Source organism: Macrosteles quadrilineatus, unplaced genomic scaffold (assembly GCF_028750875.1).
Source record: "Macrosteles quadrilineatus isolate MER2022 unplaced genomic scaffold, UCM_ALF_1.0 Scaffold_8__2_contigs__length_117827958, whole genome shotgun sequence".
Classification (NCBI taxonomy): Eukaryota; Metazoa; Arthropoda; class Insecta; order Hemiptera; family Cicadellidae; genus Macrosteles; species Macrosteles quadrilineatus.
In genome coordinates, this window is record NW_026542601.1 from 42,411,322 (window position 1) to 42,438,849 (window position 27,528).

At 34.2% G+C, this 27,528-nt stretch overlaps 1 protein-coding gene across 2 annotated transcripts in view; it reads left to right on the forward strand.

The window, feature by feature from the left end:
• Positions 1-600: 600 nt before the first annotated feature.
• Positions 601-27,528, forward strand: part of LOC128999597 (uncharacterized) — a 108,978-nt gene continuing 82,050 nt past the window's right edge. For both annotated transcript variants that reach the window (XM_054426182.1, XM_054426183.1), the window contains exon 1: positions 601-741. The gene's annotated coding sequence lies outside the window, so the exon portion shown is untranslated. The remainder of the gene's footprint in view (positions 742-27,528) is intronic.

Consider the following 27,528-nt stretch of genomic DNA (forward strand, 5'->3'; position numbering starts at 1 on the left):
CCTGGACAATCTCAACTATTAAGTTATAAATGCACCCTAACACTACCCCAAAACGACTTTTTGTTCTCAATTGGCCCTCTATCAATGACCTGTGTTGCCTGTACAGCGAGGCATTTTGAGAAGGAGAAAACCGGCCGGAATGCTTTAGGTTTATCAATAACGAAGATAAACATGGTCTGTGTTACACACCAACCGGAAATGTTTGAGTTGACTCTTTTGAACTCATTGTAAATATGACTGTTATTCGTTTCGAAATAACTCCTGTAATACTTTGCAATTGCTCGAATTCGAGCAACGTGTACACTAGTACAATTTAAAGTATGATATGGCCATGTGGTATAAAGTGTATAAATAAAGATGGTATGGTATAAAGTCATATAAAGTAAGTAGTATCAAAGATTACATATGCTACGCGTAGCATATGTAATCTTTGGTAGTATGTTTTAAAATTTGGATGGGTTTGTTAAAGTCAAAGACAACCACATAAGAATAATCGATGAGGATTATTTTATTTGCTCCTCTGCTCTGCTGAGCGCTAGTGTATTTTTGTAGTTGAAGTTGGTCTGCCTGCCTGCGTGCCTCACAATCCCTGGAAAGAGAAAGAGGCAGTGTTTTCGAAGTCGAAGTGTCAGTTTCAGTGTTGTGATTTTAATGTGCCTGGTAATTAATTGAACTAATATCATAATGTGTATGTGCTAAAATAACTTCAATTTTTTGGGATTTACTCGACTTGTTACTAAAGTAAGTGTATTTTATTTGTTACTTGTTCCTATGATAATGACTAATAAGTTAAGTAGGCCTACCTAAGGTTTTGTTTTTTGTTTACTCATCTTAAAAATGTAAGTTTCCCTATTATTTCAAGCTTTGTTTCTAGAAAAATTAAATTTGGGGCCTAGATTGAGGAATTTGACAGTTAATTTATGTGACAAGTTTGATACACTATTGAACTTTTCATTCACTAGTTTAGTTTTAAGAGTTAGACCTACGTTATTGCTCAATAAATCCCATTGATTATTAGGCCTAACTTACTTTAAATTTTGCCACTAATATTGACTATTTAACTTATTTACATACAAAGTACCTAAATTCCTATGACTCCTGACCTTTTAAACATAAACCTCAACTAGATTCTAGATAGGTTCCACCAATGTACTAGGGCCTAAGTTACTAGACTTTTTAGTCTAGGCTGGGTTACCATAGTTATAACTTATACCTAGATCCGGTTCCGGATATCGGCCAAACCGGTTTTAACCTATTTCGAGACATAACACTTTTAATTAGGCCTAACCTATCTTTATAAAATGCACTACTTAGCTGTTCAATTAAAGTAGGCCTAAGCATTAAGATACACTAGGCTAATTGTTGATAAGATACACACTTTTCCTTGTAGTGACTGGATATTATGTTTCACATTGTTCAAAAAGCATGGTCTGCTAATCATTGCTATTTTAAATCAAGATCTACCTCCTGCGTTAATTTGATTTCCCCAATCTTTCTGATTTATGCGACAAGTTACTAGCAACGTAACGTAACCCACTTTTCGTGATCGCAGACACTGTGGCGCTGAGGTGTGACCTCAAAGCAGAGAGCGCCAGCAGTCTAGTCGTCTAATCGTAGTATGTAAGTAGGCCTACTTGTTCTTGAATCTGAGTCTGACTAGTGTTGCAGTAGGCCTACGATAAGTTATGGATAGCCTACCTGTGGAGTGGCGTCCCACGATTTTGCCACTTAGTCTGTTGTTTATTCTATAGATTCAGACAAAATCTGGACGTATGGTAACCCTACCTTACATCTTACATCTTACATCGGCGCTCCTCTTCGCAGTCGTGGAGACCGGAGAGTTGTCAATTTCTTGGAGGGGGTTTGTTGTATTTATGTGTGTGTGTTTATGTGTGAGTGTGTGTGTTTTATTTATTTTAGAGGTGTGTTACATTGTTGTGGTCTTTGTAGAATTCCTTTAAATTGTAGTATGGCCTGTTCAGGAGGTATTTTTTAAGGCTAGTGATGAATTTTTTTGTTTCGTTTATCGATTTTATGTTTTGAGGAAGAGAGTTATAGAGAGTTGTTCCCATGTATGTAGGGGTTTTACTTGTTCTGTGTAGTCTGTGTTGGCCTTGGTTGAGATTTGTCCCTGACCTAATATTGTATTGATGGCATTCTTGTCTGGTTTGTGGAGGATCTGATTTGATGGCGATGATTGTGTCAAGGATGTATTGGGAGGTTAGAGTAAGGATCTTATATTGGATAAATAGTGGCTTGCAGTGTTCTTCATTTTCGACCCTTGCGATGATTCGGACAGCTTTTTTTTGGAAGGAGTGTGATGATTTTTTGTAGGTGGGTTTCGTCTGCTCCTCCCCAGGCTATAAGTCCATATTTGAGATGAGATGAGAAGAGTGCATGGTAGGCCGTTATTGCTATTGATGTATTTGTGATTTCTCTGATTCTTCTGATTGCGAAAATTGCCGATGATAGTTTTGAGTGTAGAATTTCTAGGTGCTTTTGCCAGTTTAAATTTGAATCAAGGGTAACTCCCAGGAATTTTGTATGGTTTGCTCTGTAGATGTTGTTTTCAGTTTGTGGGCTAGCGGCTACTTCATTACCGTTAGTTCTGTTTTTAACTTTGAATTCAATGTGCACAGTTTTAGTTTTATTTATGGTTAAATTCATGTCTTGGCTTATATTACTGGCTGATTGTATTATGTTTTCAATTTGATTTGCGTCTTTTGTCATGGGGGCAATTATGGTTGTATCGTCGGCAAACATGATGCATGTGCAGTTGGGGGGGAAGGAGTGTTGGGAGGCAGTTTATGTAGATGAGAAAGAATAATGGTCCGAGGACTTATCCTTGTGGTATTCCGGTGATGGTTTTTTTAGTTTTGATCTGTATTTTGTTAAGTGGTTGTTCGATAGGTATTCTATTTCCACCAATTGTTCTCTGTTCTCCAGGTAGCTTTGGATCCAGCGGAGGGCTTTTCCGGTAATTTTGATCTCTTGTAATTTTTTTAGAAGAATCCTGCGGTCCAAACTGTCAAAAGCCTTTTCTAGGTCAATGAAAATACCGTTTGCTGTTTGTTTTTTTCCCAGATGTCAGTAATGGAGTTGCACAGCTGGGTGAGAGCTGTGTTTGTCGATTTTCCTTCCCTGAAGCCATGCTGGTTGCTGCTTAGAATGCTGTTTTTTTCCAAATATGATACCAATTGAGCGTTTATAATTTTTTCAAGGTATTTTGATAGAACTGGGAGGATTGAGATGGGGCGGTAGTTTTCTGGAAGGCTGTCGTCTCCTTTTTTGTATTTAGGGTATACTAGGGCTCTTTTCATTGCAGTAGGAACTGTTGATTGAGTAATGGAGGCATTTATGATGTTTAGGAGGGGGGAAATCAGTTCATTTTTACAAAATTTAATGATTTTGTTCGGTATTTCATCTAGGCCTGAAGAGTTTTTTGGTGGGAGTTGCTTGAAGATTTCTTCCAGTTCTGTCTTTGATATGTACATATCAATATATGTACATATGTATGTACATATATTGATATGTACATACGAACATATGTACATATCATGACGGTACCGCTACGGTATCTTATCCCAATATTCAATTTATTTTGATGTGAAGCTAAGTTTATAGCCAATTTGTAAGCTACAAGAATTACAGCAGGTAAAGCAGAAGCAATTAAAAGCTATTAATATATGATATTTTAGGCCTAAGTTGCACAATGCAATTAAATGAGCACAATTGTTTTGCAATAAAAACACAAAGAGTGCTTAAGTTTCAAAAAAGTTATGAAGTTATTTGGCAGAGGTTATGGAAAGTTATGGAGTGGCAAAGGTGTCAAGATTCATAAAAACATCAAATTAATTATTACAATAGTCAGTGCAAAAAATAGAAAATTAGGTTTAGAACAGAAAAGAGACGTACAAATTGTCTTGTCTTCAGGCCCGTTTTTGACCATGTCAGCGCCCTAGGCACAACTAATAGTGTCGCCCCTTTGCAATATATAACAGGGTGACCACCAACCGGGAAATCCGGGAACTAAGCGTGAATTTTTTGAACCAGGAATTATGTGTTAATTTTCTATTTCTACCTGGAATTGTCAATTTACAACAGTGACGTTTCCGTGACCACGGGAGACGGGAGGCGGATGTCTCGAGGAATGTCTCCACAAGTCCTCGAGAGATGATCAGAACTTTGCCGCGATCGCATGAGATGATAATAATATCTAAACAACCGCGGGATATGATCATGATTTTACCGCGATCGCGCAATACGATAATGAGATCCACAGAGCCGTGAAGGATAATCAGAATATCGCCGCGATCGCATGATACGATGATAATGTCTAAACGACCATGGGATATGATCATGATTTTACCGCGATCGCGCGAGACTATGATAATGACTAAATGACTGCGGGATATGATCATGATTTTACCGTGATCGCGCAATACGATAATGAGATCCACAGAGCCGTGAAGGATAATCAGAATATTGCCGCGATCGCATGATACGATGATATTGTCTAAACGACCATGGGATATGATCATGATTTTACCACGATCGCGCGAGACTATGGTAATGACTAAATGACCGCGGGATATGATCATGGTCCACACAACCACGGAAAACAGTCAGAAATTTGCCACGATCGTGGAAGACGATAATGATATCCACATAACTGCGGGATATTATTAACATTTTTCCGTAATCGCGGGAGACAATTACAATGTCTTCACGACAGCGGGAGACGATTACGATGTCTTCACGATCGCGCGGAGACGATTACGATGTCTTCACGATCGCGCGGAGACTATTACGATGTCTTCACGATCGCGCGGAGACGATTACGATGTCTTCACGATCGCGGGAGACGATTACGATGTCTTCACGACCGAGGGAGACGATTATATGATGTCTTCACGACAGCGGGGGACGATTGCGATGTCTACAGGATCGCGGGAGCTACAATAATGATGTCTACTCTACACGGCTGCGAGGGATGATCAGAATTTTACCGCAATCGCGTAAGACGATGATAATGTCCACTCAATCACGGGAAAGATCAGAAATTTGCCTCATTCGTGAAAGACGATGATGATCTCCAAACAACCGCGGGAGATGATTACCATTTGCCGCAATGGCGGGAGAGGATGACAATGCCTCACGACCACGGGAGGCGATGATGTCTTCACGGCTGTGAGGGATTATCAGAATTTTATCGTGATCACGCAAGAAGATGATAATGTCCACACGACCCCGGGAAAAGATTACAATTTTGCCTCATTCGCGGTAGACGGTGATAATCTCATCACGACCGCGGGATGTGTTCATATATTGCCGTGATCAAGGAAGACGATAATCAAGTCCACACATCCGCTGGAAAAAGTCAGAACTTTGACGCGATCGCGGGAGACGGACGATGATGACGTATATACAACCGTGGTAAATAATTAACATCTTGCCGCAATTGTGGGAGACTGTTAAGGTGTCTACACGGCCGCAAGGGATTATCAGTTTACCGCGATCGCATGCAAAAACGGCCACAATTTTTTTTCTTTTTTCCAATTTTTTGGCGCCCCCCAAAAAAGCCAATTGCCTCGCGCCCTAGGCACGTGCCTACCTTGCCTATTCGGTAAATCGGCCCTGCTTGTCTTTCTAATTTTTAAAGAACTAAAACTTTGTAGGAATCAAAGTTTTTTTTTTGTTACTCACCCCCAGCAGTTTAGTTTTTTCTTTCTGTCCTTAGACAAGAGCACAAGAAATACCCCCGCCGCAGCAAACCTGCAGACTAAGCGAATTTCTATTTGCCTGATTGGATTTACCCTAAAATGTCTCCTTAAAAATATCACATTTATTCCCTATTTAAATAGAATCAGTTTAACACATACTTAGGTTTGCTGCAACAGGGAGGGTAAAAGTGTTTTTTTATGTAAAATGTTAATAGGCCTAGTTAGTAAAAAATAAAAACATTTTCCAAATTTGGGCAAAATATGTTAATAAACAAGCAAACTACAACAGTTTACTTATTCTCCATAAGAATAACATGGGAATTTTAAATTAACAATTTTTTGGAATTTTCTCCGTAACCATTAGGCGCATTATAACGCTTCAATATACTAAATTGTTTGTTTTTTTAAGCTCTACAAAATAGTTTGGAAAGAAATTGCAAAATTTTATGTTTTGGGTCAAAAATTGGAAAAACCCATTTTTACCCCATAAAAGCCCCCATAAACCCCCGTTCCCATGGTCCGATCATGCTGGTTCGCGAACTCGTTCGAATAAACGCAGGTTTACACGTTTGTACCAAATTTCATCAAAATCGGATCATTTTTGCTCGAGTTATCGCGCTAACGGACACATATATATATATATATAAATATATATATAAATATATATATAAATATATATATAAATATATATATAAATATATATATAAATATATATATATATATATGAATTTGAACGGATGATGTTTTTGGCCTCTAGGGACCTCAAAACGAAAAAAAAAAATCGGTCCCGGGTCCAGGTCTTACCATGAGTACTACGGTAATAGCTTATTCCCTATATGGGAAATTCGCTAAAAATAATTAAGATTAAAAAATATTTAATGATTTTTCAACTAAGTAGGCCTATAGCCGATTAATGATAGTTGAATATCAAAAATAACAATACAAAAAGAATCAGTACAGGCAAAGACTTGGACAGTGAAAGAACTAAGAGTAATGAGAAATAAATAGGTACCGTACATAAGTTAGTTGAACAATTAATGAAAATATGTATAAAGGATACAAAAGGATTAAAGGTTGCAGAGCTTAACATTTTAACTTTTTTTTGCCCAATTCCTATGTTATTCTTGTGGAGAAAAAGTAAATTGTTTAAGTTTTCATGTTTATGGATTCATTTTCATACTAAACTTCACAAATTTATTTATTTCAAACTGTATTAAGCTTGTTATCATTTTACGAAAAAAAAAACACTATTTCCTTCTTTGCAATAGCAACCCTAGGTACTAATTAGGTCTTACTGAGCCACCTACGGTAATAGCTACTCACTTCCCTATAGGGAAATTCGCTATAAGTAAAGCACAAATCATGAAATTAACCTTAAAATAAGAGTGTTGATGGGGTTGCTAGCCTAGTGGTTAGCGTCTCGGACTTCGGTGCGGGAGGGACAGGTTCAATCCCCGGCACATCCACTATACATTTATCTCTCGTAACTCTCACGTAAAATGCCACTGGCTTTAAAAAAAAAGAGAGAGACAATTCTGTCGACACCAGCACTCCATGTCACCAACATGAACTAGACATGAACAAACAGCAGGTTTTACAATGAGATGAGAGAATCTCAGGGCCGGATTTCCCAATGGCCCAGTAGGCCCGGGTCATGGGCGCAAGCTCCCAGGGGGCGCACGGCCGATGGGAAAATTATTTTTTGAATATCTAGAAATCAACATAAAAAGCCATAAATTAAGATATTAATGCGAATTGATTAAAAAAAATCAGGCTAGTAGAGTTCAAACTCAAGTTTATTGGAACAAAATAATAGTATTGCCACTGCCACTGGGTCGCCGGAATTGTACCCCCCGGCGATCGTTGACGTCATTTTGACGTCACGCCTAGGGGGGGTACAATTCCACCCCGTACACTTTGATTTGAATGAAATCTAATCTATTTAATGTGGGCAAGTGATCAGTGAACCGGATAATTATATTAGATATTAAAAAGAGCAGGAGATGTACAGCCCGGAATTGTACCCCCTGGAATTGTACCCCCTGCCAACATCAAAATATTTACGTACGGGGTGGAATTGTACCCCCCTGGAATTGTACCCCCCATCAGAAAGCCAAATGTGTACGGGGTGGAATTGTACCCCCCGGAATCGTACCCCCCTCTTGGACAGCTAGCTTGGCTTGTGTACGGGCTGGAATTGTACCCCCCACCCACTCGATAAACTTAATTGGTATTATGAAAATAAAGTAGTAGAGAATGCCTTCTACAGTGACATATGTTGGATTTTCAAACCTGTACAGAATAGCGATTGTACTAAGGAACTATAATATTGAAGAGATAATCCAAAAATCTGGCTTCGCCACTTTACTTCGCCTCGGGCTATATGCATATTTTATTAATTTTCTTTTAACCATGAACAACCTGATTACCCAAGCTGATTGATTTTTTTTAAACGATACAAGCAGTGCAGATCCCAACAAACTTTGTTTTCAAGAGGAGTCGCAAGCACCGAATTTCGGCTTAGTTCTATAAATTTGAAATACTTACCTTTTGATTACTGCACTTAGGCCTAATAACTAAGCTAAACTAGTTTGTATACAATAACTACGCTATAAGAATGGAATGGTTATTTGTCCACGTCAAATACCTGTTATAAAATTTAGTTGTAGGTATCTGGTACAAAGTATTTCACACAGTTTGTCAAAGTTTTAACCTTTGTGAATTTAAGCTAACCCATGAACAGTTAGTACTTGGGAAGGTTAAGAAAATATTAAAGAATAACGTACAAAGAAGTCTGTTAGGCCTCTCGCATGTTACTCGGAATGGCCTTAATTTGCAGTTTCTTAGAATATCCTTTCACAACAAGCAATTCATTAGGTGTCGGGTAACTTGGTTCAGTTCAGGAAACTTGGTTCAGTTCACTTTCGTGTGATTCCCCTATAATATCCAACATAACTATTGTTTTGATTTTAGTTGGTAGGCTAATCATAATAGACAAGCTCCTGGGTGAAATGGGGGGGGGGTACAATTCCAGGGGGTACAATTCCGGGCCGTACATCTTCTTCTGCGGTGACCAGGGGGGTAGGCTACAATTCCAGGGGGGTACAATTCCGGTCCTGTAAGAAGGGCTAGACTGACGGGGGGGGGGGGGGGGGTACAATTCCAGGGGGGTACAATTCCACCCTGTACACTAGCCAAATAAAAGTGAGTTATAACTGAGGGGGTACAATTCCGGTCCGTACAGTTTTTTTAGATACCAGTGGATTTAATCAAACCACTCGTGCATAACAATATCAAAGTTTTATGAGGGGGGTACAATTCCAGCCCGTACACGCCGTTTTGGTCGAGAAAATGAGACGTCATTGTGACGTCACTAACCTGCAGGGGGTACAATTCCAGGGGGGTACAATTCCGCCACCCCCTGCCACTATGCTGGCTCAGTGGTCGGGGCTACTGCTCGGAGTGATTACGGGTGCATGCCAATGTTATTGTCGAAACACACTTACCACCCTAACCTTGCAAAACGAAAATTAAACGTTAAACCAAAGTTTTTGTTAACATGGTCAGACTTGACACACATTTTGTAAATAATGATTACAACAGACAGGAAATTACTTATAAATCTACGATTTAAAGGGTAAGTTCATGATTTGTGCTTTTCTTTCTTGTTATATAACCAGGGAATAAGCTACTGTTTATGATTGATTATATTGTATTATTTGGTTAAACAAGGTTTAAAACAACTGAAATACAAGGTTAAAAATAACTGAAATAACAACACTTGTCTTCCTGATCCATAAAAATGAAAATTTTATTTAGGAGATATGTTTAATCTATGGTATCACTTACGGACTTACTGTACGTAGCTCATTTTTTGGGCCTGCAATTTGCCGCCGCGACAGCAGCGATGGCCATGCTTTGTTGCATGAATGTTGTTCGGGTCATATTTGTTTCAGTCCCACAAACATGAGCTCACTATTTAATACGGGACATTTGCTGAAGTGGTTAAGAGACGTTATTTAAGGCCAGAACCATGTCAATTCTTCAAAAACTTGCAATGATGAAATTTGCATTTTGAAGTGATGACTAAGCAATAAACATATGTGGCTGATCTAGTTTTTACTTAAGGTTTGTAGAAAAATAACTATAACCAGATTTAGGGGCGGAAAAATCATTGGGCCTAGGGGCGCAAATATGCTAAATCCGGCCCTGTAGAATCTCCTTTTGTTTGTCAGTCTATGGTTATAGTTCCAGTTTCTTATGTTTAGATAATTGATATCTATAATAGGCTACATGGAGTCATCCAATGACTAATCTATTTGGATGAGAGAATCTCCTTTTTTTGTCAATCTATGGTTATAGTTCCAGTTCCTTATCTTTAGATGTTGATCATTGGTATCTGTAGGCTAATATGCTACATGGAGTCATCCAATGACTAATCTATTTGTATGAGAGAATCTCCTTTTGTTTGTCAATCTGTGGTTGTAGTTCCTGTTCCTTATCTTTACATGTTGATCATTGATATCTGTATAGGCTAATAGGCTACATGGAGTCATCCAATGACTAATCTATTTGTATGAGAGAATCTCCTTTTGTTTGTCAATCTGTGGTTGTAGTTCCTGTTCCTTATCTTTAGATGTTGATCATTGATATCTGTATAGGCTAATAGGCTACATGGAGTCATCCAATGACTAATCTATTTGTATGAGAGAATCTCCTTTTGTTTGTCAATCTGTGGTTGTAGTTCCAGTTCCTTATCTTTAGATGTTGATCATTGATATCTGTAATATGCTACATGGAGTCATCCAATGACTAGTCTATTTTACATTGACTAAATTTTATTTATTACAATATAGGCCTAATATTTAATAATCCATTGAGCCCATAGTTTAGCTGTTACAGAGTTATTTTTAGCTCTGTGTTGGATTCATCTGTTGAACACATGCACAAACAGTTCCGGGAAGGTTTCAATTTCATGACTTATAAACACATTTTAAGAGTTTCAACTTTAGTTCCTCCTAATTCCAAATTTCATACTGTACTACAGTTGAAGTTTATTTTTATTTAAATGGTAATGAGATAGCTTGGTATGAAATAAATAAATTTACCAAATGAGATGAATTGATGAATATCCTTAAACGAGGAAGCTACAACAGTTTCATTATTCTCCATAAGATTAACATGGCAATTTAAAATCTATAGGTACATTTTTTTAATTTTCTCTGTAACCATTAGACGTTCAAGAACGCTTTAATACAGCTTACTAAATTATTTGTTTTTTACTCTACAAAACAGCTTAAATACCCGCGCCACAGCAAACCTGCAGACTAAACGAATTTCAACTTGTCTGATTACATTTTTACTAAAATATTTCCATAAATAAGACATATTTATTCCCATTTTAAATAACATTAGATTTAACGAGTGCTTTGGTTTGCTGCTACGGCGAAGGTAAAAAGTGTTTTTTTGACCAAAGTCAATAGTAGGCTATAGGATGAAATAATAAGTTTGCTAAATTTTATCAACATATATCCATAAACAAGTAAACTACAATAGTTTTCATTATCTCCATAAGAATAAAATCCGGGAATTTTTAATTTACACTTTTTTTAATTTTCTCCGTAACCATTAGGCATACAAGAATGCTTCAATATACTAAATTGTTTATTTTTTTAAGCTCTACAAAATGGTTGGGAAAGAAATTCCAAAATTTTATGTTTTTTGGGTCAAAATGGGAAAAACCCCTTCATAAACCCCCGTTCCCATGGTCCGATCACGCTGGTTCGCGAACTAGTTCAAATAAATGTAGGTTTGCACGTTAATACCAAATTTCATCAAAATCGGATCATTTTTGTTCGAGTTATCGTGCTAACGGACACATATATATATGAATTTGAACGGATGGTGTTTTTGGCCTCTAGGGACTTTAAAATGAAAGAGCAAATCCGTCCCGGGTCCAGGTCTTACCATGAGACCTACGGTAATTAATAGCTTATTCCCTATATGGGAAATTCGCTAAAAATATAGATAGTCTAATTTATCAGGTGTCAAAACATGGACAAAAATTCAAGCATCAAAGTGTAGAACCTGTAAGAGTCTTTAAAACATATCTTTTAGTTCATAGCTATTATCTTTGAGAAAGTTATGTTTCAAATTTATATCAATTCATAAAAATAACATTCTTTACAATTTTCTGTTTTTGCTTTTATACAATCTACATAATATTTATAGATATGGTATTTAGCCACTATAAACGATCTAAGTATTTAAAGTAATAGGTAGTAATTTACAAGGATAGTAACCAGCTACAATTTTGTGATAACCACTAAAAGTTATTATTCATTTAGCCGCAAAGCAATTCTACCAATTTACAAAGAAAGCTAGCTATTATGACACCAACATCCAGTGTCATGTAACAATTGTGTGGAATGCCGTTTAAGTGGATAATTGGTAACACTGTCCCCCCTTTTCACATTCACCATTGTTTGTTGTACAATAGGCAGTAAATTTAAACATTTAGTATTAGATTATAGAGGGTGTCACCAAACTCTACAACCTTTTAAGGTATCATTCCTAGAGACAAACTAAAATAACACATTAAAAATTTCCAAAAGTCAAGAATCATAACAGTTGTAGGCTAAAAATTTTTGTACAAAGCCGTTTGTTTCTTTGAGAAAGGCATTTTGTAGTGAATTTAAACTTTAGTACTTAACGTAAAAATTCACATGAATTGTTCATAAAATAATTTTTTGCAATACCATTAAATGATAAGTCAATATCTGAAAACAATATCACTCTGTAATATAAAATTAAACTTTTTTGCACAGAAGACAAAGTAGGCCTAAATGATACAGAACCCATAATGAGACATTCTGAATTAAGCATTAACAATAAATTGACACAGTTCACATTCCTAAGCTTTTTCAGTACAATCTTTGAGTCAATGGTACAAGTAATAGATAGAACCTATTTTAATAAAGTCAAAGTCTATTACAACTAAAAAACATTATAGTTAAAAAGATGTAGAAAACTAAAATACCCCCGCCGCAGCAAACCTGCCGTCTAAGCAAATTTCCATTCGGCTGAATTGATTTTCAATTGATCTATTTAAATAACATTAGGTTTAACGAGTACCTAGGTTTGCTGCTACAAGGAAAATTATAAAGTGTGTGTTTTAAGTAAAACGAGAGTACGCCCCGTGGTCGAAAATCGACCAAAAGTATGTTTTGTGCAAACTTCTCTATTTTCACCCCACACTGTAAATAAAACATGTGATTTAAATGTCTTCCATTTGTTTTGATTTTCTGTTTATATTTTGTTGTTATTTTGTCATCACCATAGCAACCCATGCTAATTTTTTTAAATTTCAAATTCATTTTTTGTGCTTATTTTTGAGCCTATTTTAATTTATAAAGGGATTCTGCACACCTACAGGAAAATAGCTTTCTAACGGTATGCGTAGATTTTCCCTACGATACACACGAGCTGAGAAAAAAGGTTTTAAAGAAACATGCTTGCCTATTAATATATAGATAGATAATTATTGCTTAGTATAAAATGAATATATTTGCCAAGTTTAAACAAAAAATATCCATAAACAAGCAAACTACAACATTTTACAATATTCTCCATAAGAATAACATAGGAATTTTAAATTTACCATTTTTTTAGTTTTCTCCGTAACCAATAACCGTACAAAAAAAAAACGCTTTGATATACAGAATTGTTTTTTTTTTTAAGCTCTTTAAGAAGGTTTAGAGAAAAACTAGCTGTACCCGCGGGCTTTGCCCCGCTTAACTTCATAAGTATTCGCATGGCTCAATTACGTCCTGGTTGAAGTTCGTTCGCTACGCTCACTCACCTTCAGGTTGGAAATCGTTCGCTGCGCTCACTTGTTTTCAGGTTAGCTCGTTCGCTACGCTTACTCGCCTCCAGGTTGATGTTCGTTCGCTACGCTCACTCACCTTTTGGTTGCAAATTAGCTGTTGTCATACATTTAAAAAAGTCATCCCTTTTATTGTTTATAATACAGTACTTTTATAAAGGTTTTTATGTTTTAATATTTAACATTGGAGAATTTAAACGTTGTTAAGTGCACAGGTGTGCTGCGATTGGGGTTTAATACATTTGGACTTATTCAAAAGTAAAATAGTTTTCTGTGCTGCAATCTGTAGAAACACTGTGACACTATTTAAAATCATGACTAATGCTAATACAGAATGTTGTAGTTATTCAAACGTACAAAACAGTTGGTGAAAGTAAAACATCTGCTTTTAAATTATATTTATTTGTAAACATTCTAGATCAAAAAGTCTGACATTGGCCCACTTAAAACCCTCTGGGGCAGAGCCCTTTTGACGGATCTGCACCAAACTTCACTCGAACCATCCTTGAAAGATGCTTAATAATGCCTGAAAGTTTCATTACAATCTGTCGAGCGGTTTCGGAGTCCATAACGTATATACACATATATATACTTACATAGTTCCTCTTTTATAGATATAGATTGGGAAATTTTGTGTTTAGAGGGTCAAAAGTGAGAAAAACCAATTTTTACCCCATAAAACCCTGTTCCCCTGGTCCGATCATGCTAGATCGCGAACTCATTCAAGTTTATCCCCCCTTACACCTTCAAACCAAATTTCATCAAAATCAGATAAAAATTACTCAAGTTATCGTGTTCACGGACATATTTATATATAAATCTATATATATATATATAGATATACATATATAAAAATTTGAACTAATGGTGTTTTTGGCCTCTGGGGACATCAAAATGAAAAAGTAAATCGGTCCCGGGCCTAAGTCTTACCATGAGACCTACGGTAATAGCTACTTCCCTATAGGGAAATTCGCTAAAAGGCTAAATATTTAATTCTTAAACTTATTGTTGTACTAGCTGTTGTACCCGTGCTTTGCAACGGGAAGAGAACACGAAATAGAAACATTTTGATCTTTACATCTGTTGATAAAATAGTTACACATAAGCCTTTTAAAAACAAAATTTTACCTTCATGGCCTAAATAGGATAGCTGTTGTCATAAATGTAAAAAAATAATAGTACTGCACCCTGTTGGTAAACCTTGTAACTTTTTAATGCTATTCAATATCATAGAACCAACTTGTGTAGTTGAAACAGCTGACAAAATTCTTTTATTCCTTTTAAATACGATTACTCATAAGGCTATTATTGGGAACTTCAGAGCCACTGGGGCGGAGCCCGAAAGGACTTTTAGGATAAGAATGCGTCTATATGTTAATCCGGAATGTGAGCTATCATCACACCAAATTTCAGCCCGATCCAACCAGTATTTTTCGCGTTTACTTGTTACAAACACACATCCATCCATCCATACATCCAAACTTTCTCATTTATAATATTAGGATATATATATAATATACTAGCAGACAACCCGTCCTTCGTACGGGGTTGGCAAATAAGTATAAAATGCTTATTGCAGTTATATCCGTTCTTTGCGTTTGCGATGTGAGAAAACACAGTTTGAGAGGATTTAAAAAGAGTAAAACTTTTGTTTCTTTAGTCAATGGTATTACACATCTACCATAGCCATAATGTTCTACTACTTCACCGACACAATAGAGAAAGATAGATTATTAAAAGTTCACAAAATATCAGAAATTATTCATGAAATTAAAAACAAACATAACTGTAAACAACCCTACTTTGACAGTTCTCATTGTGTATCACAGTTTTCTGTTGCTGCTTATTTCAAATTAGCTGTTTTCATAAATAATGAAAAAAATAATAGTGCTGCACCCTTTTGGTAAATCTTATAAATTTTTAATGCTTTTGCATATCATAGAACCAACTCTTTTAGTTGAAACAGCTGGCTAAATTCTTTAATTCCCTTTAAATATGAATACTCATAAGGTTAACATGGGGAACTGTAGAGCCACTGGGGCGGAGCGCAAAAGGATTTTTGAGATAAGAATGAGTCTATATGTTAATCGGGAATGTGATCTATCATCACACCAAATTTCAGCCCAATCCGACCAGTATTTTTTTAGTTTACTTGTCACAAACATACATCCATACATCCAAACTTTCTCATTTATAATATTAGTAGGATATATATATATATATATCTATATATATAAAAGGCAAAGCCCTCACTGACTCACTGACTGACTGACTCACTCACTCACTCATCACTAATTCTCTTACTTCCCATTTACCTAGGAGGCTGAAATTTGGTACACTGATTCTTTAGGCATTAAATAGGAAAACTAAGCAATTTTTATTCTGATCGGACTCTCCGGCTCCGCCCCAGTGGCTCTGGAGTTTCCCATGTTAACCTTATGAGTACTCATATTTAAATGGAATTAATGAATCTTAACAGCTGTTTCAATTAAACAAGTTGGTTCTGTTCTATGATGTTCAATAGCATTAAAGTTACAAGGATTACCAACAGGGTGCAGCACTATTATTTCGTTTACATTTATGACAACAGCTAATTTGCAACCAAAAGGTGAGTGAGCGTAGCGAACGAACTTCAACCTGGAGGCGAGTTAGCGTAGCGAACGAGCTAACCTGAAGGCAAGTGAGCACAGCGAACGAGCTCCAACCTAAAAGTAAATGAGCATAGCGAACGAACTTCAACCAGGACGTGATTGAGCCATGCGAACGAGCTCACTTATGAAGTTAAACGGGGAAAAGCCCGCGAGTACAGCTAGTATATTATATAAGTAGGAAGTAGGATATTCTGTATTCTTGGTGTAAGGGACATTATAGAACTCTAACAACTAAAAATTGTATAGTAATTCGTTAAATATATATCTACCGGTACATTAACTTGGTAATGCATTTATCAACATTTTCTAGAAGTGGACCTTTTTAAGGTGAATTCCAAATGACCAAGCAACAAAGCCATTGTCAATTGGTAGGATTTGAACCCGTGGCCACAAAACAAAATTCCTAGCTCTAATCATTTAAATTTCTAAATTACGTTTGTAGTTTCATTAACATAAATTTATAGTCTACACATTATTGTTTTTACCATGCAAATCGTACCATAAAAAAGTTACATTAAAGCAATGAGAATCAACATTTGTACAATAGTTCCAGTTGCAGCCTTTCCGTCCCCTCCGTTACGGCTACTAGCTTCTCATGTTACATTTGTGCAGCTTCATGCACAAACAACCACAGTGTCCTATAGCATCAGTTGTACTTTTAGCCATTGTATACATCTATATTGAACAAATATTTATTGATTTTTGGATACTGAAGTGTATTTCCCACTTATATGGACTATAAACAGTGTTATATGGACAAAAACCCACAGGACTGAAATTTAATACAAAGTTAGATCATGAAATCTGTCCAACTCATAGACTTAATTAATCTTTATTATAATTTTCTGCAAATGTTCTTGTTGTAAATATTAACAAAGGAATAGGCTATTACATTTTTCCATTTTCTATATTTTAATTTACTTTTTTGGGTATACATTTTGTTCTACCACACAACTATACAAGTTAAACAAAAAAGTGGCACAGTTGGGTATTTATTTTGTTGTTCGTGATGAGTAACTGCAGTAGATTTAAAGGAGCCATTATTCTCGTATGTGTCCTTAATCTGTTGCAAAGCACGGACAAAGGTGGTATTTCTTTCAAACAAAAGTAGGCTAATTTAAATCGCTTTGAAATTAAATGTTCGTCTTTGTTTCTGTAACAGTTACCTGTAATAGATATTGTTAGGTGGTCCCGTAGTAGTAAAAATCAAACAACATATAATTTTACTGTCCAAAAAATCCTTTTGTGCATTGATGCCACTATATATAGCGGAAACACAAAGAAAGTTGAATCCGATTAGAAGCAAATTTCATAACTGTCGAAACGGAAGAGGACATCAAACGAGTTGAACAAAGGAAGCGTCAACAGAAAATGACATGACAGTGAAATTGGAATGCTTGATGTAACAAGGGTTTGGCTTTTAAACTCTTACAATCTTGTCTCTTTGTAATTCTTTTCACCAGTTTTTAGTTTAGAATGTTAAATAATACTTTCTTACAATGCTTTAAGCCATATTTTCAATTTAAGAGCCTGTTGTAAGAACAGTTTTTAGTAAGTTTGTGCAATTGTAATATTGTCAGAATAATAATAAAGCTCGACTCTTTCAGTGTTTCTTAGTATTTTAGGAAATTTTATAAGTTGTTAAAATTAATCATAGTTTAATTAGCCTATGCACAAGGTAGTTAAAATTGGAATAATTCATAGCACTAAAAACTGATAGTTTATTTCAATAAATTGATGGATCGATGGAAAGAATTAACAGGCATATATATGTTTTAACATTTTTTAGTTTCAACACTAACATTTTGAAGTTTAAAACATTAAATGCTTTTAAGGGAAAGTGGGACAAAGCTCTAAACATTTTTGTGTAATATGCTAAACATAAACCTGCCCCTCTCTCACTGAATGCTAGGACGCTACCATCAGGCTAGCAACACACCCAGCCTTTCAGAAGCATGTAAAATGTATGATCTAAGGAGTAAAAAAAACATATAATATTTCTTGAAACTATATTACTGGTATTGATGAATTTCCAATCGAAACCATACCCTATCAAATAATTTCAAAATCAAGAGAAAACACCTGAGTTTTTAACACGTTTCTTTTACATTGTTAATAATCCAGATTGAAATTCATTATTCAGAGCTGAACTTAAAATTAGCGTGTATAATCAAAGTATTAAAATTGTAGTTTATGCAACGATAAGTAAAGATTGTCTTAAGACATGAGTATAAAATTTAAAGTAAGGCCTCAGCGAGTGACTTCAAAAATTCTACAAGTGTTTTAAAAGCTAATTACGCGAGTTGCTTACACTTTACCTACAAGCATTTTTTATTTACTAAATCACTTGTCATAACGTCATATAACGTCTAATAGAGGTTATGTTTTCGTTTATAACCTCTCATTGCCACTTATTGTTATGCAACGACTCATTGTCCCAACCACTTACTCTTTGTATAATCGATTAAATAGACACTAACAGCTGTTAAGTTAACATTCAAAGCATTTCAGTTTTACGTCTTTCATCTCAATCCTTGAACCTCATTTTTCTAAACACCTTGTACTGTGGAATAACAAAATAATGCTTTAAAGTAAGTAAATAATACTGTAAAGTGAATCTTTTCAATTCTAAGAACTGAATTGGAAAGACGTTTAAAAAACGTAAAATATTTATTTAGTAAAAAATACACCCTAGTCCCTAAATCAACCATTTTGAAAGTTGAAAAAAAATATTATTCTGAACAGATCAAACAAAGTCGTTAAGTGCATCAAAATGATTTGGAAGAACAATAATACTTTTAGCTACTGTTACATTTCCCTTGAAACTGTTAACCCCCTTTCCTCCTTCTCTCCTCTTGCCCCTCCCCCCAAATCCACCTTTCTCTTTGATTGTTGATACACGAGCTACCCTTGAGCTCTGAACTGGAAAACATTTCTCTCGCTTCTATTTGGGTCAATCGGCGATCCTGCTTGAACTAATTTTGTCCTTAAAAAAGTAATACAAAGAAGTTACAGATTGTTGTGATATTGTGTTTTATTATTATTATGTTTTATTATTATTTCATTATGTTTTATTGGTTTGTGAAAGATAGTTTCAAATAAATGTGAATTAAAGTACCCAAGTTAGTAGTTTCACTGTTTCAAAACAGTGTTTTGATTTAAGCCTCCGACAGAATTTGCTGCTATCAATTTCTAATTTGTTGTGTATAGACCTACACCAACATTTTATCATGCTAAACTATAAATATATGTTGTACTTGGATGTAAGATTGACTACATTTGGTCTATATGGATAGAGTGTTTCACTGTTTTACCACTTTATACCTGAAAGTAAATTGTAAAGCATTCTATATTTTTTCATTACATATTATTTAATTGACAATTATTTTAAGAGGTTTATAAAGATTTTGCAAGCCTTATTGAACTACCCTAAATATAAATCAATTTTATGAGTACGTTTCAGGGGGATAAGTGTTAAAAATAAAAGACTATCATAGCCTATAAAATGTTAAAATTTTGAATTTATTGTGTTTATGACTATTCTTTTGATAGCTGTTAAATATTTGAAAAAGAGGTTGAATAAATTAAGACCATTTATTATAAACACTATACTAACTTTAAAATTGATTAACATTTTCAAATGGGAGCGTTTCATAAACTCCAAATTTCACAAACTCCAACGCTTAAAATATTAAATAAACAGAGTGGTTCATAACCTCCAATTTTCATAAGCTCCAAATCTATAACATTCAAATAATCACTGTTTCACAATGTCCAAATTTCACAAACTCCAACGTTAAGATACCAAATAAACAGTGCGGTTCATAATGTCCAAATTTCATAACCTCCAACGGTACAGTCTGAGCCAGAAGTCTCTACAGTGGTTGCCACAGTCAGATAGCAGGCACCGTTCGCCAGCGCTCAACTACTGATTATACGTGCATTTTATGATTGAAGAACACTCAGCTGTGTGACTCAAATATGTGTTAGCACACAATGTGCAAATCAAATTTACATTTTTACATTTTTAATACCTTTAATTCAAGCTTTCAGCTGAGTTTCTTAACTGTTCCGTCTCTCAATTAAAAAGCCAATTATTACATTACAAATATCGTAAGAGATTTTTCACCGATGAAAAATTTTAAAACATATAAATATGTTTTATAAGTATATTTTCTAATAGCTGTTAAAATTTCATGATGATTACATCAGTTGTTTTTTTTGTTATGTGTAAAAATAGCCCTTTGTTAGAAAAGTGCCGAAAACCTTGTACTTTATTCATTCTACCCACTAAAAGGATGAGTTTAAACTACATAAAAAGGTAGAAACTAACATACATAAACGCAGAAATACATTTTTATAAGTAGGATTTAACTTATACATCATATTGTAGGTCACGTTTCAATAAAAGCTCATACTCGAGTATTTACACTTTTTTACTCACAGCAGTCTCGTTTCTCTTTGCAACTTAATGTGGCTAGTTCAATAATGTTCAAGTTTTGACAAGGTGATAATTTATATTTGGATTGCCTTTTCAGTGGAGAGCTAAGCATTGTATACCTCTTACTTACCAATAAAAATGCGTAATCACAAACAGTGGAGTCTTTGACTGTCGTATAAAATATTAAGGTATGAAGTTGTTGTTGTTGTTGTTGTAACGATTATTGCATATTCTATTTAAAAATAGTGTTCAATGTAAATAATTCAACAAGTTATTAGATAGGTACCTTGTAAAGTTTTTAGATTCTATTTAGCAAATTTCCCTATAAGAAAGTACAGTAGCTATTACCATCGGTGGCATGGTAAGACCTAGGTCCGGGACCGATTTACTTTTTGATTTTGATGTCCCCAAAGGCCAAAAACACAATTCGTTAAAATTGTTATATTTGTATATATATGTGTACAGCTGTCCGTGTGAAAGCATGCATTTTCTAAATTTAAACCGACGACTGTCAGGGATTGCCCGGTGTCTTAAAATGCGGGGGTGAACGTTTTAAATAGGCCTATTTCGATAGAATGTAAAGTCAATCGCACTTTTAGCAGGAATTCCACCACATAAACTTAGAATAAGAGTAGTTTCTATTTTTGTTTATATTATTTTGACCAGAACCAAATCTAGGGTAAAGTTTAGTCAAAGGGATGCATTTACACTAATTTAGTTTACCTTAACGAAAGGAGAATAAAAGTAGAAATAATAACTGGGCCAGGTCGCTAATTCAGTGGGTTTTACCAAGAACTTAAATTATCTCCACATCTTTATATGCCTTTTCGTATTTCACGAAGACAATTTCCGAAATTACAATCGGGGAAGCATTTATATCAAAGAATTTTGTTAACTATAGACTACCGGTAAGCATTAAAATGCACAAACATACGCCTGTAAATTAAGTTACCATTCTTCGTAATGTAATGACATATTTGATGTAATACAGTATAGTATAATGATAATTAAATGCTAGAAACTCAGTTTCTATATCCCGTAAACTGATGCTGAGCCGGCCAAACTCCTAGCGCCAATGCCGCGCCAAGCGATTTTATGCCTATTTTTAATCGCTTAAAAATGATACAAGCAGGCTCCGTATCAAAAAAAGCTTCGAATAAAAAATAAAATTCATACTTTGATCTAAAACTTTGCCGCAGGAATTTTTTTCCTGACCAAAAAATAAAAAAGTTCCTCGCTTACTACATTTTTCATGTTTTTTATGGTGTTAAAAAACAATCATCTGTTTTAATTTGCCTAAATAAATTATAAAAATTATGTTAAGGTAAAAACTAGCTACATAGTAATGAGCACTGGTTTTTCCAGAAAAATAATATATCAATTTGAAATTTGTATGTTAAGAAATAAGTGTAGCAGAGCAGGTTTAGTGAATGTATGTTTGTGTAAAACAGAGAGGTTCATTCGGCCCGTCCGCCTCGGTATCCCGCCAATTCGATTGACTTACGGCAGAGACTGTACCGTTGGAGCTTATGAAACTTGGAGGTTATGAACCGCTCTGTTTATTTGATATTTAAAAGTTGGAGTTTGTGAAGTTTGGACATTGTGAATCGGTGATTATTTGAAAATTATAGTTTTGGAGTTTATGAAATTTGGAGGTTATGAAACGCACTGTTTATTTAATATATTATCGTTGGAGTTTGTGAAATTTGGACATTATGAACCTCACCCTTTCAAATTCTAGTAGGTATTTGGAAACAATAAGAACAAGTAGCCTGTAAACGGTTTTTACATGTACAGTGACTAAATTAAACACCCTCTAAGTTTACTATTCATAATGATTTTCCTAAACATCAATAAAATTCTACCTTTGAAAAACTCCTACAGTTTAGTCAATAAAGCAATGATACACAATAAATAGTAAATTCTAATTCCAGCTTAAGGAGAAGAAACCCCTGTTCTGATATTGTTACTATCTGATGTTGATAGTTAATAAAGTTCAGATTAACAACACCATGACTATGTATGAAACTAGGTTTATGGATAAAAAAATAAATGTAAGTTTACTGGTTTTTTATTATCAAATATGAATTTTTATATATATTGCTCAATTTATATCTCTAAATGTTTTAACCCCACTTTTATAAATTTAATCACATTGCCATATAAGGAAAGTCAACTTTGAGTTTAAAACGCTCTGACTCCATTTACAAAGCCTTCTAATAACCTAGGGCTGTGCGGAGTAGCCTAATACCGTATCCCCCCTTCGCCCATTTCCCAACCCCTAATTCCCCGAGTCAGTTTACAAGGGGGGAGGTCTTTACGAGTTCCGATAACGCCAGAAGGGAAATGCTTAAAAGTTGGCTTGTGTCCCCCAGAAGTGCTCCGGTTTTATTTACTTTGACCTAATTACATTTTTTAGATTCTCATCCAACCTTATCTGTACAGTTTGTCAGGTTTACAAATATTTTACTATCTCAATATTTTTGTTTGATAAAATAAAATTAAAGTTTTTTTGAATTTCTGCTCATCTATTTTTTATTTGTAGTAAAATTGTAGGTCACATTGGATAAATGGATTCTAGTAGAGAGCAATTTCAAGGGAAATAAATTGAATACACGAGAAATTTTTCAATGACATCAGTTTTTACCAAGGCGATCGACAAAAATATAAATAAACACTCGATTTTTACAAAGGGATTCAAACAATTATGTTAAATCCATAAACAACAAAGTATACTGATCCATAATCAGTAAACAGTTATGTTTACTGGCTAGTTAAGCTAAACCTGTATTTGTTTCATCTCCTCTAACTATCAGTATCATATCCAATATCCAAATTAGCCAACTTTGAAAGCTGACTCAAAAACCATACAATATCTAGACTAAATATATATCCTGTCATATAAATTCTGAAAAAAACATCTTAAACGTCTAGGTACTGTATTTCTTGTGTTGAGAGAGTTTAATTGAAAAAGTCTTCATCAAATTTGTTTATGATAGGTTATATCATTGATTAAAGGAGTAGACAAATTTTTTCTACTCCTTTAATCTATGGTTATATACAGGGGAAATAAGATAAGTTGGGGGTGATTGAGTTTCAACATATTTTCACTGAGTGGAAATTTTATAAAGATTGGATCTACAGAACCCTTGGTAAATCTGGAAGGATATCAAATCATCCCCCTCTCCCTCCCCTTTATTATCGCCTTTCGCCAATCTTCTTCAAGTATAAAGTCTTTAGAATGTCTTTAATGTTAAAAAGCAATTTTAGTTACCTTTTTATGTGGAGAGCACCAGTGAATGACCGTTTAAGCTTGAGCTTCCACATGTATCCGATGTGGGAAAGTAGCATATTAAGTGTAGAAAATAGTCTAAACATATTGCCTGTACTCTCTTTTACTTCCTAATGATAAATCTTAATTTATTATGTTCAAACACAGTGTTGAAATAAAATTTATTGCACTTAAATCAATTCACCAATGAATTACCACATATTACTTAACATTTTAAAATCATGTTAAACCCTCTCCTTTTCAACAAGTAACCTGTTCAAGATTTTCAGGTTGAAGCTAAACACCCGGTATATATGTAGTAAAAATAATAATTTCAGTATTGTTAAAATTTAGATTCTAAATATAAAAGAGCTAATGACCACTTTTCATCTAGTAATTTTAAATTACCACGTAATTAGAAATTAGAAAGCATCGTTAACAAAAATTTTGAAAATTAATTGATCAAAATTCAATTTACTGGTTACGCCCAAAGCTGTGACCCAGTGAATGACCGGCTGTTTAAATATTTGTTTATTACAATTTTGTCCTTAAAACGAGTACAGAATTGTACCCTAACATATTTACTGTGAATTACATAATAATATATTGCAGTTTCAATCAATAATCAAAGAACCATGACAATCGTATATTTATGAATTGCTGTTTGAAACTACTCTGGACTAACATTGATTCTCAACCCCTAAGCTGTTAGTTTATTAATTAATTACCCAGACTTGCTAAGGGTCCCATTCGTTCATCATTAGTGAGAATTGATTTTACATTTAAAATATGCCGCCTCACAGCTAAATTAATTTGTGGTAAAAACTATTCGGGTTTGAAATTCTATATAAATAATTAGATAATATTAATAGGATTGCACGAGACTGTTAGATATTATTTAGTGTCATTTTTACCATACCTCACGTTAACAAAACATTTTATCAAACATCTTTTTCAAAAACGCACAATAATTTAATAATTTGTAATCGGTTCCTAAATAAATAAATTGTCTTACCCCTAGCGGTTTAGTTTTAAAGTGATTACAATAGAAAAAAAACAATAGAAATCAGGCCAGTATTGCGTTGGTCAGTTTAATTACTGAACCATGATGGCAAATTGTGTATGTAATGCATATTACAAAATGATTAGACCCTAATTGAAGTTTTGCGTCAACTTTACTTTTAATATAATCACTCATTGAGTTTATTTATTTCACATGTTATTTCAGTTGGTCAAATCCAAACTCCCTGGAATAGTTTAAATTCTTCTCACAAATTTATCATCTTTTAAATAAAAACTCAAAGCAGCCTAACGTAATTTCATTTTCAAAGGTTCTCACACCTTAATAAATCTGAAACCTGTTTTGATGTGTATAACTTGTAAATCATATTTGAGTAGTTGAATAACATTCTCTTGGGGCGGATTTGACAGTGTGTTTTCTCTTTGTTTATGATATTAGAAGACAAGCAATAGCTAATACAGTTTCAATTAGTCAGAAAACATTAAAATGTCAATAGTGAAGAAAAATTATATTTAGTAAAAGTAATCTATAGTTGGTAAAATAACAAGAAATAAATGATAATTATCAAAACATTCTACTTATACAGAACCTAAAAATACTTGAAATTTGAAATTGACTTAAGCTGAGCATATTAAATTTATACAAGAGTATTTTTAACCATGTTGAACCTAGTAATGTTCAATTTTTCACATCTTTGAAAAAAAAATAACAAAAACAGTGAAGAAAGGTTTATTATTTTCTAACAGTGTCCTAAATATAGCAATTTAAAAATTACACATACATTTTTGTCGGTGAGTAATCATAAATCACTAACAATAAATTTCCCGTTTGAAAATCAAAGCCGGAGGATATAGGGGTGGATTAAGGAGAAGGGGGGGGGGGGGGTAATTTGATGTTGTTGAGATATGAAACCCCTTCACGTGATGTAAAACACCCCAGTGATGGGGTGTTTAAACGAGTTATACGAAGTACATTAGTGACATGCTTTAAACTGTTTTTTTCCTTTTAACATTTTTTAAAACTTAATAAGCTATGTATTATTTTTGTGTGGTTAACCGTAATTTTGTGTTCTAAATAAAATCACTCTAGGCAAAACAAATCTGCTTTGACGAGCTACATTTTTTGCACGATGAATTATATAAAGATTAAAGACCTACTCTTAGCAGATATACGAGATATTATTGCACAGACTCTGTGTGTTTCTTATTTTTTAAGCAGATCCTGTAAATTCCTACATATAAAGTAACTTCATAGGACATCAATATTTTTGACCCTCTATAATCAAAAAAACCAACCAAACGTTGATAATTTTACAAAAGGATGTAAAATAAATGATTATTGTACCAATTTTTTGCACAGAATTTTGCTTTGTTTTATAGAAAAAAAATTAAGGATGGTGTTTTTGGTCTCTGATTACATCAAAACGAAAAATTAAATCCGTTAATTCCAAGTCTTACCATGAGACCTACGGTAAGTTTATTCCCTATATGGGATATTCGCTAACACCCAAAATACGAAGTGTCACATTAATAATTTTGACTGCATATAATCCCAGTCTAAAACCATGTTACAATTAAATGTTCCTCCATGTGTGTATAAGTGGGGGGAGTATGTAACCCACTTTTGGCTCACAGGGTTGATCAATATCCGCAAGGTCAGTGTGTTTCATTCATGCTTTCTCCTGTTCAATCTTACTGCAGTAGGAGCCCTTTTGTAACCCGTTCTTAATTTTTAACTTTAATGAAAACGATAAATTTTTGAGCTAAAATTGAATGATTTAATGCAGGAAGATTCCTTTAAATTAACATTCAAATTTCGAAAGCCAATTGGGGTAGCTCCAGGAAATATTTTGGTTGAATCAAAAATAGACACATTTAGGAAGTAAGAGTTTTGAAAATAAGCACAGTTAATCTGGTTAAATATGTAGTTAATGACAATAATCAAAGAATTTGTACAGTAATTTATACAAAGAGAGAAACAGAATAAGTTGAAAATGTGAATGTTTTCTTTCGTTCAATCCCACTACAGTGTCACTGCTTTCTGATTATAATAAGTTTGTATTAGATAAAAAAACATTTCATCACTCTCAGTTTGTAATTAAAAAATATTGACACTTTTGATTCGAAGAATTTTGCTTGTTTGGTAAATGGATTTGTTCCAGGCAAACTATTATTTTGTATTTTTTATGCTTATCCTACAGTTTTAGAATAAAAAAAAATAAAATAGTGATTGTTTGGTTTATTACTAACTTAACATTAGTTTGCTACGACTTTAAAGCATTGCTAACATTATTAACCATTTTAAACCTTATGATTAACCTTAATAACTTCTTGAACAAATTTCCATTAGAAAATGGGCCCAGGATATAAATCAGGATAACTGACAGTTTTGTGCTCACCTTTTAATCCGAAGGTAGAAGGTTTGGTACAGGTTGGATTAATAATAAATTTTCTGCAATTAAATTTGTTATTACTTTTTATCTTTCTAACACAATTCTTGCAAACAACCGAGATAGTGTTACATCTAATTACAATTT